This window comes from Melanotaenia boesemani, chromosome 2, assembly GCF_017639745.1.
Source record: "Melanotaenia boesemani isolate fMelBoe1 chromosome 2, fMelBoe1.pri, whole genome shotgun sequence".
Classification (NCBI taxonomy): Eukaryota; Metazoa; Chordata; class Actinopteri; order Atheriniformes; family Melanotaeniidae; genus Melanotaenia; species Melanotaenia boesemani.
Genome location: NC_055683.1, coordinates 38768279 through 38779521, shown reverse-complemented (window position 1 = coordinate 38779521; position 11243 = coordinate 38768279). Strand labels below are relative to the sequence as shown.

Here is an 11243-nt window from a genome sequence, read left to right as displayed (position 1 = left end):
CATCTGGTGTCCTGATAGAAGTCCGGCAGCTGAAGGCAGCTTCCTCTTCCTCACTGCTGTCTGACTGCATCCATCTGACTCTGATATGAAGCAGAAACTCAGAGCCAATCAGAGGAGGAGCAGCAGATGATGGAAAGGAGGATTTCAGTTGATGTTCAGATGAATGATGTGTGTTTCCTCTGCAGGTGAAGGTAGAAAGTGTGTGTGAGCTGATGTAAATCCAGCATCATGGATCAGGACAGAGAGGAGGGAGTCCCTCCCTCTAAAACCACTCAGAGGTGAGATGTCCATCTCTAACTGTCCATGACTCTTCTCCATGTCAGAGATCACAACTCACATCACCAAACATCTGGATTCACAGGAACCAGCCTGGACATGGACCTGGACCTGGACTTGGACCTGAGCCCAGCTGTTTGTCCTTCAAGAGCGACCGGTCGAAGAATATTCCTCTTGATTTTCAATCAGAGCCACAGAGGTGAGCTGTGTGAAATTATTGCATCAGTTTAGTTTTATTCCATCTTGTGTTTAAACTCAATAATAACAATAATAATATTAATAATGATAATAATAATAATAATAATAATAATAATAATAATAATAATAATAATAATAATAATAAAGGATATCTTCAGTATTTAAGGTGAAACATCCAGATGAAGCTCTAATAATAAACATGTGAGTTTTATTAAATATTTCTTGTGAGCTGAGAATAATCAGGAGGATTCTGTCTCAGTGCAGGAAACATAGAATCTCCATAATTCAACTTTCTCATCTGTGGAACGTAGAAGCAGACGAGAGTTTTTCCTCCTCTGGAAAAAGGAAACAGATTCTGGACGTTTTCCAGAAGTTCAGGAGATTCTCTGAACCTCAGTTACTAAGTGACCTGCAGTCAGTTTGGCTCCTCACAAACACACCAAACTTTTTCTTAGTGGAAAACTCCAACATCACACACATTTATACTGGGAGCTGCCCAGTCTAACCAGTCTCATCCAAGCACACACTGGCTGTGGCTGCCTTGCTCCAGGGCACCTCAGCACAGAGCTTCATGAAGGTGTTGGTGAGAGCTTCCTAAAAGCTGGAAGCAGCTTCTCCATGTGACAGAATGTGATGTGGTTCTTCCTGATTCCTCCACAGAGTGGACCAGCAGAGCTCAGAGCTTCCCAGTGGTCAGTCTGCCCAGCAGCATCAAACACAGCTGGACTCCATATTTATGGTCTGTACATGTACAACAACTACTTCTCCATCTCTTCTGTCCACATCATCTCCATGCTGACCTTTGTAGACCAGTGGATTGTCAGTGTGTCCAACATGGATCTGATGTTTGGCTCCATGATTTCAGTCTGATTGTGTCCTTCATATCGTTTCTCTTCCAGCTGCTGGAGGACAACATGATCACTTTCATGAAGAAGGAGCTGAAGAAGTTCCAGAAGCTTCTGAGTCCAGATTACCCAGAATGCTCCGTGTTGGAGGGTGAGGATGAGGAGCAGAGGAAGAGCAGCAGAGAGGCGTTAGTGAAGATCACAGTGGACTTCCTGAAGAGGATGAAGCAGGAGGAGCTGGCTGAGCGTCTGCAGAGCAGTAAGAGGATTTCTCTAAAGATTGAAGCTGCTGGATAAACGACACATTTACTGATGTCTCAACACATGAACATCACATATTCACATCCTCATTCCTCAGAGGCTTCAACTCTTTACTGACTCTTCTTATTTCTTCTTTTCTTTCAGAACTTCTGGCTGCAGCTTGTCAACGTAAACTAAAATGTGGTCTGAAGAAGAAGTTCCAGTGTGTGTTTGAGGGGATTGCTAAAGCAGGAAACCCAACCCTTCTGAACCAGATCTACACAGAGCTCTACATCACAGAGGGAGGGACTGCAGAGGTCAATGATGAACATGAGGTCAGACAGATTGAAACAGCATCCAGGAAACCACACAGACCAGAAACAAGCATCAGACAAGAAGACATCTTTAAACTCCCACCTGGAAGAGATGAACCAATCAGAACAGTGATGACAAAGGGAGTGGCTGGCATTGGGAAAACTGTCTTAACACAGAAGTTCACTCTGGACTGGGCTGAAGACAAAGCCCACCAGGACATCCAGTTGACATTTCCACTGACTTTCAGAGAGCTGAATGTGCTGAAAGAGAAAAAGTTCAGCTTGGTGGAACTTGTTCATCACTTCTTTACTGAAACCAAAGAAGCAGGAATCTGCAGCTTTGAAGAGTTCCAGGTTGTCTTCATCTTGGACGGTCTGGATGAGAGTCGACTTCCTCTGGACTTCCACAACAATGAGACCCTGACTGATGTTACAGAGTCCACCTCAGTGGATGTGCTGCTGACTAACCTCATCAGGGGGAAACTGCTTCCCTCTGCTCGCCTCTGGATAACCACACGACCTGCAGCAGCCAATCAGATCCCTCCTGACTGTGTTGGCATGGTGACAGAGGTCAGAGGGTTCACTGACCCACAGAAGGAGGAGTACTTCAGGAAGAGGTTCAGAGATGAGAAGCAGGCCAGCAGGATCATCTCACACATGAAGACATCACGAAGCCTCCACATCATGTGCCACATCCCAGTCTTCTGCTGGATCACTGCTACAGTTCTGGAGGATGTGCTGGAAACCAGAGAGGGAGGAGAGCTGCCCAAGACCCTGACTGAGATGTACATCCACTTCCTGGTGGTCCAGACCAAAGTCAAGAAGGTCAAGTATGATGGAGGAGCTGAGACAGATCCACACTGGAGTCCAAAGAGCAGAAAGATGATTAAGTCTCTGGGAAAACTGGCTTTTGATCAGCTGCAGAAAGGAAACCTGATCTTCTATGAATCAGACCTGACAGAGTGTGGCATCGATATCACAGCAGCCTCAGTTTACTCAGGAGTGTTCACACAGATCTTTAAAGAGGAGAGAGGACTGTACCAGGAGAAGGTGTTCAGCTTTGTCCATCTGAGTGTTCAGGAGTTTCTGGCTGCTCTTCATGTCCGTCTGACCTTCATCAACTCTGGAATCAACCTGATGGAAGAACAGTCATACTTCTGGTTGTTCACATTTTTTAAGAAACCAGATTCAAAACGTCTCCATCAGAGAGCTGTGGACGAGGCCTTACAGAGTCCAAATGGACACCTGGACTTGTTCCTCCGCTTCCTCCTGGGTCTTTCACTGCAGACCAATCAGAGTCTCCTACGAGGCCTGATGAGACAGACAGGAAGTAGCTCACAGACCAATCAGGAAACAGTCCAGTACATCAAGAAGAAGATCAGTGAGAATGTGTCTGCAGAGAGAAGCATCAATCTGTTCCACTGTCTGAATGAACTGAATGATCGTTCTCTAGAGGAGGAGATCCATCAGTTCCTGAGATCAGGACGTCTCTACACAGATAAACTGTCTCCTGCTCAGTGGTCAGCTCTGGTCTTCATCTTACTGTCATCAGAAGAAGATCTGGAGGTGTTTGACCTGCAGAAATACTCTCCTTCAGAGGAGGTTCTTCTGAGGCTGCTGCCAGTGGTCAAAGCCTCCAGCAAAGCTCTGTAAGTACACATATAGCAGGATGTGGAGAAATATACTGCTGCTGTTTTATAGGACACAATGTGACAGAGAACTACTTGTCTTACTTTTGCTGCTCCAATTTGCTGCAGAGCAGGTTTGGTTCTGAGATCAGAGACGAACACATGTGAAAGTTCAGCCTCATAGAAATTTCAACAAGTCGACAAAGATATGGGTGTACCATACTATCATTATTTAAAAAGCATCTTAAAAACAACAATGTGGCTGTCCAAAGTGCTGCACAATAAAAATAGAAATAAAATTAAATAAAAAAAAATATTAAAACTCTAGACCGAAAATAAAAATAAATTTATAAAAAGGAAACAGGCACAGGAGCACTCTTAAAACAGAAAATAAAAAACAAATACAAACAAATAAAATGAAATAAAAGAGAAAGGGTCACAGCCTCACTCTGGTTTAAAAGCCAAAGAATAAAGGTGTGTTTTTAAATGAGATTTAAAAACAGCAATTGAGGGAGCCTATCTGATGTGCTGGGGAAGCTCATTCCATAGCTTAGGACCTAAAAAGGAGGAAGAATGATAACCTCTAAGTTTCCTTTGATGCCTTGGAACTACTATAGTAAGATGGTGCATATGGCGGCAGCAGGTCAGACAAATAGGAAGGGGCCTTGGAATTAAGATATTTAAAAGACATAAAATAATTTTAAAGTGAATTTGCAAGTGCACAGGAACCCGGTGAAGGGTCGTTAAAACTGGAACGATGAGCTCCTACCTGTTAAAAACCGGTCTGTTGCATTTTGAACAACTTGCAGTCTGGCTATACAGGCCTGGCTAATCCTGCCAAAAATGAGTTGCAGTAATCTAAACAGGATGTGATAAAAGCATGAATTACAGTTTCCAGTTTACACTTGGAAACAACAGGTTGTATTTTAGACAGACACCTGAGATGGACAAAGCAGGATTTAATAACTGCATTTACATTTAGTTTGCATTGAGTTTGTCCAGCTTTAAATCAGCATCTATTTTCACACCTCAATCTGTGATAACAGGCTTTTCATAAGAAGCAAGCAAAGAAAGATCAACAATGGGTGTCCTGCAAGTACTGCAGGGCCTAAAGAAAATTTCTTCAGTCTTCTTTTCATTGAAATTCAAAAAGTTCACACCTATCCAGTTCCAAACCTCTAAGAGGCAGTCAAACAGAGGCTGAACAGGGCAAGAACCTGTATGCAGGAGGGGGAAATTAACCTGACAATCATCAGCATACAAATGAAAACAGATGTTATGCTTCCTGAAAATTGTACCCAGAGGCACAAGATACAAAGAAAAGAGGAGGGGCCCCAGAACAGACTCATGCTGCACCCCCCAGGGATGGTTGACACTGGAGGAGCTAAGCTCCCCAAATCGTACACAGAAACTCGGCTCCGAGAGGTATGACCTAAACCACTGGAGGGCGGATCCTGTAATGTTCCAACCTCGAGATGAGGATCTGGTGGTCCACAGTGTCAAAAGCAGCGGTCAGGTCTAAGAGTACAAGGAGAATGCTTTCACCAGAATCCATTGCCAAGAATGTATCATTAAATGCTTTTAACAAGGCAGAATCAGTGCTGTGATTAGTTTTAAACCCAGACTGGAATATCTCTTTCCAAAAGATGGAAGTGATGTAGTCATATCTCTTAAAGAGAGACTGTGTTGTTTGATTTTAACTGATCTTCATCTTCCTGAGAGATGTGTCATCAGAAGGGAATGCCGAAGGAGCTTAAAAAGAAGATTGATTACACTAAAGTTTTTTTCCTGCAGACATTTAAACGTTTGGAACTGGTGTTACTTATTTTTATTTACTGAGATCTGATTGGGTTCTACAATGTTGGTGTCTTTCATTAAATATTAAAGCAGAGAGTTGAACAGTTTTGTAGGGAAAGGTTCACCTGAAAAGCTGCAGGACGGTAGCATCTACAGACTCAGTATTAGCTGTGCTAATGTGAAAGCTAATCATCCTGCAAAACAAGCTACCTGTGAATGCTTTACTTTGTTTCTAATCTGGCTTCACACTGCTGCATGTCATTGTATTTTTCTTTTGTTTTTCTTTCATGTTGTGATTACTTCACTTCAATCTTTTAATAGAACAGTTTGTTGCACATGCAAAGATATAAAAAAAAAACAATGAAATCAGATGTGCGTGTCTATGTGCACTAAGATATCAGAGTATTAGGGATGAATGGAGGTGTGTTAATGTGATTTCTTATAACCAGATTATCAGATAAAGGATACCAGATTATGCTGTCTACATGATGACTTGATTAATCTTGTTAACTTCAGGAATCAGATCTTGATCAGATTGTTGGTGTGCATGTAAACAGGCTCATTGATGGTGTGACATAGTTCCAACATCACAAAGCTCATGATGTGCTGGTAAATGCTAAACTCTATTCCTCACTGATCTGAAGTCAGCCTCACTCATCAACCTGATAGATTAGTTCTTCAGGTACATGATGTAGTTTGTTGTATAAATCAAGTGCTCAGACTGTCACTGATTTTCTGGAAATTCTCAGCCACCATGCTGAATCCTTCACTCATGATGTCTTTGAACATTAAATTCCACCACATGGACACGATAACAAGGTTAGAAACCTGATTTTCTCTACAGGTGGTCCTTCAGTCTGCATCCACCATGAAGGAAGATTATTTTGTCATGTATATTATTTGTGTTTTTCTCTGTAACTTTCTCTCCAGGCTGAGTGCGTGTGGTCTCTCAGAGACAAGCTGTGGACCTCTGTCCTCAGTCCTCAGCTCCCAGTCCTCCAGTCTGACAGAACTGGACCTGAGTAACAACGACCTGCAGGACTCAGGACTGAAGAAGCTGTGTGGTGGACTGAAGAGTCCAGACTGCAAACTGGAAACTCTCAGGTCAGGATTCATCAAACTCAAAGTTTAATAGTTTTTATTAATGGCTAATAGAAAACCTGTGGAAGGTGTTTGTATAATTGTCTCTGATTTAGGCCACTTACATCACATGAACTTACCAGAACCAGTAACCGGTCCCGCATTCAGGACCTCTCAGAACAAATAAAATCTTGGTTCATTTTCTGAAGTAGGTTTATGGTGTATTATAAACAGAACTTTTTAGATACACTCAATTAAGTAATTGGATGAACCAAGATTAATTCTATGGCTGTCTTTTTTTCTGTTTAATGATGTGAATTGAATTTTAATGCAAAGTTGTTTAAGTAAGTTTATCCTACTCTTTTCCATACACTGATTATTTTTTTGTAAATGACAATCATTTCTAGTCAAACTAATTTTATTTATTAGAGCTAAAGGATGACAATTTCCTTATTTAATTTGAATTAACAGTTAACCCTTCAATGCAAAGTTTCCACTACAGTGGAACCTATTGAAAAAGCTTTTCCAGTTTTCTAGTTTCTCATATTCATGCCCTACTTTCTTCAGATATGAACATAACTTACGTAGTCAAGGACTGCTTAAAGCGCTGAACGCATCGTAAGAACTACGTGGCGAACCGGAAGCGGAACTACTCTAACTAGTACAACGTAAAACACTTCCTTCAGAATAAAACACAAGTCTGTCACTTGGAGAATTCACAACATATATATATATATATATATATATATATATATATATATATATATATATATAAATAATTGACAGTGCAAAAGAAAACAACCTCACAGACTATATACATATTTACATGGTGATGGTGGGATATGAAGAATATGATGATATTGATAATGGGGGGTATTGCACAGTAAAATATAAATAAATATTACACAGTATTATGACTATACAGATAAGTTGTACAGTCTGACAGCAGTGGGAATGAAGGACCTGCGGTAGCGCTCCTTCCTACACTGAGGGTGTCTCAGTCTGCTGCTGAAGGAGCTGCTCAGCCCCCCCACAGTCTGGTGCAGCGGGTGAGAGGTGGTGTCCATGATGGATGTGAGCTTGGCCAACATCCTCCTCTCACCCACCTCCTCCACAGAGTCCAGCGGGCAGCCCAGGACAGAGCTGGCCCTCCTCATCCCCAATGATGGAAATATCAGATAAAAGGAACGTGAGAAACAGTACAAATACTAAGGACTCAAGGAAGAGCTGGAGAAAGCCTGGAAGGTGAAGGCAACAGTAGTACCAGTGGTCATTGGAGCACTGGGGGCCGTGTCCCTCCACACTGGAGAAGTGGCTCCAACAGATACCTGGAGAAACATGAGGTCCAATCAATCCCAGGAACAGCTAAGATACTGAACAGGACCCTCAAGCTCCCAGGTCAACTTTGTTCTCATCCACAATAAAACAATAATTTTAAGTTCACATTTTGTTCCACATGTTTTAAAAAGAATAAGTAGAATCAGCAGAGCAGCCTCTCTCTAACTCCACCAGGCTGAATGAAGGAGGATTGATGCCTTTAAAAAGATACAAACTCCCCTGAAAACATGATTGGTGGATCTCTGTAGAAACCTGGAAATTTGACATTTGTCACAAACTGAGTCATAAAGTCGTAAACTTGGAACAAATGAAGACACAAAGCCAATAATGTGAGACAGGTCCAGTTTCTCTGAACATCTGATGACATTCAGCTTTAGTTTCACAGCAGTTCTCTCAGAGTTTCTGTCATACGTGTTGTTTTCTGCAGCCTGTCAGGATGTCTGATCACAGAGGAAGGCTGTGCTTCTCTGGCCTCAGCTCTGACCTCCAACCCCTCCCATCTGAGAGAGCTGGACCTGAGATACAACCATCCAGGAGACTCAGGAGTGAAGCTGCTGATGGCTGCACTGAAGGATCCACACAGACTCAGGTATGGAGAGGCTGCTGCAGCCACACAATGTCTGATAGAGGAGGAAGATCTGCAGACATTTTCTCTGTCCTTCACTCAGTCCTGCTTCATGCTGGATATGAGTGTTATATGAACCATCACACATGTAGGAGCCTTTTTCCTTTGCTCACAGCAGATATGTGAGTAGGAGAGTCTCCAAGGAGAACATCTGCAGGAACAACAGTGATAACTGTCTGTTGCTCAGAGTTTCTTCAGTCTGGAAACATCTCTGCAGGTTAAAGGGACATTCTGTCATAGAAACATCTTTTCTGTCCTCTGACCCTGGATCAGACACAGAGATGCTCCAGGAAATGTTAGCTTAGCTTAGCTTAGCACAGATATTTATAAAAGCGTGTGAACAGTCATGTTCTTGTAAAGTTCTCTTTAGAAATCAGTCCATGTGGAAATGTTCACGTGTTGATCAGACCTGTATTCCTACCTCTGTATAGATACATTTAAACACATGATGGATGAAAAGCTTCCCATGAATGATGATGCTCAGTGATTCTCCCACTTACTGGAGGCTCCTGATGCTGAACCACAGCAACAGACCCACAACATGAATTTAGATGAGACACATATAGAGCAGGAAGTATTCTGGTCCCTGAAGACTCCTTCCCTCTAGATTCTTTCATTCATGTCGTCTTCTGTTGGTGCCGCTGCTCCGTGCAACGTCACACATGAGTGTCGTTGCAGTTTTTATCAGTTTCCTTCAATTAGCTGCACACAGCTGATCACAATGATGGAGACAGTCAGTGGAGCCCCTCCCCCTGATCTGATCTGAAAAGAGGAGTTAGACAGGAAAACACAAGTTCTTTACTTCTTCATGCTCCTGAAGTCTGGCTTAGTGTTTGATGATCTGGACTCATAATGAGGACATGAATGAAAATGACTGAGAGAGTCTCTGGATTTCTGTCCAGACTTTGTCACTTTACACTCAATATTCACTCAGCAGTCACATGACTTAAATGTAGGTTGTTTTACCAGAAAATGCAGCGTCATGCTAAAGATTTCAGACCTGCCGGTGGACTGGATTCCTGTGGGACTGGATCAGGAGTCTTCCTGTATCAGTGCTGCTGATCAGTGGTGTAAATAGATGATAAGGACCTACTGGAGCCACTAGGAGGCGGAGTAGAGCCCTACTGTCCCGTAGGAATGGACTGATAACCACTGATAATGCTGCTTCAGTCATGTGATAAGAAACTGGGACTTCCACAAAGCAGTTTTCTTGGTGTGGGTGTGGACCAATCAGCTTCCTGATTCTGCTCCTTCTAGTCTGGAGATGCTCCAATCAGGTGGACGTGTCCAGATGTTAGACTGTTTCTTTCTCATTAGCTGCGTTTCCATTACAGTATTTCGCAAAATAAAAGTGATATTTCTAAGATTTCGATAAAGTGCAATTTCGATTTGCAGGTGTTTCCATTGAATGGCGTTTAGCCCATTAGCCATTATTCTCATAAAATCTCGTCCTGCGAGAATCCACTTTGAGGAGGATAGAGATTTTTAAATCTTTGTAAAACTCTTGCATTTCACCGTTGTTTGCTATCAGGGATGACGATTATATTTTTTTATTTATTTATTTCTAAAAAGATTTCCGTCTCCTTCTCCGTCTACTCAGACTGCGCCTACTCTATTTGAAATGAACTGGTCACATGACCCGCTACGTCATGTTCGGTGAACCGTAAATGCGAGAAAAGTATTTCTATTACACTTTTGCAAAATATTTCTATATCAACTCCTCTAAAAAACCACCTCATGAGAGCGTAAAAACTTTTTAGCGATATTTGAGTTTTTTCTAAATGTAGGTGTTTCCATTACCGTTGTTTTATTGCGATATTTAGCTTTTGCGCAAATTCTGTGGGTAATGGAAACACACCTTCAGTAGAACAAAGTGTGTATGAGAGCCATGTAATGTCCATGTTAGCATGCTCTGACCCCCTCCTCCTTTCAGGGTGGAGCCTGCTGGAGAACCATGGTTGAGACCAGGAGGTGTGAGGAAGTGTAAGTGTGTTTTTCATTGGATTCATCACATTCAACCATCTTCACACTGTCCCATCACTCATTCATCAGTCAGCATCAAAGTGTCAATAGATCAATAACTGCAGCTGGATTGTGTTTGTTCTCTCCATCAGATTCCTGTCCACTCACCATCCACATGGACACAGTGCACAGAAACCTCAAACTGTCTGACAACAACAGGAAGGTGACACATGTGGAAGAGTTTCAGTCATATCCTGATCATCCAGACAGATTTATCTTGTGTCCTCAGCTGCTGTGTGAAAATGTTCTGACTGGTCGCTGCTACTGGGAGGTCGAGTGGAGAGGAAGCGTTTTTATATCAGTGAGTTACAGAGAAATCAGAAGAAGAGGAAACATCACCGACTGTTGGTTTGGATTCAACGATCAGTCCTGGAGTCTGAGATGCTCTGATCATAAAGGTTACTCTGTCTGGCACAATAACCGAAAAACACGCATCTCCTCCTCCTCCTCCTCCTCTGTCTCTAACAGAGTAGCAGTGTATGTGGACTGTCCTGCTGGCTCTCTGTCCTTCTACAGAGTCTCCTCTGACTCACTGATCCACCTCCACACCTTCATCACCACATTCACTCATCCTCTCTATGCTGGATTTGGGTTCTGGTCCAGATCTGGTTCCTGGGTGTGTCTGTGTTGAGTATAAAGAGTGTGATGGTAGCACAGAAACTCTGACTGGTAAACAGATAGTTCAGTCTGAACACAGAGCCGGCTCTAGACTTCATTGGGCCCTAAGCAGAATAAGTTTTAGGGGCCTGACCCCTTCATACCATGAACATAGTTTTTGTGTAGATGTGATACCCTAAGTCATGGTATATTGTACTGGGAGGTAACAATAATTGATAAATTATTCAGTAAATAAGTATCATGTTCACATGTGTATTTGGGA

The 11243-nt window shown here is 42.4% G+C and overlaps 1 long non-coding RNA gene across 1 annotated transcript; it reads left to right on the top strand.

Moving 5' to 3' along the window:
- Positions 1 to 213: 213 nt before the first annotated feature.
- On the top strand, positions 214 to 1197 carry LOC121651873. Its single transcript, XR_006012516.1, has 3 exons — positions 214 to 278; positions 362 to 475; positions 1135 to 1197. It is a non-coding gene; the product is annotated as an uncharacterized LOC121651873 (long non-coding RNA).
- The last annotated feature ends 10046 nt before the right edge of the window (positions 1198 to 11243 follow it).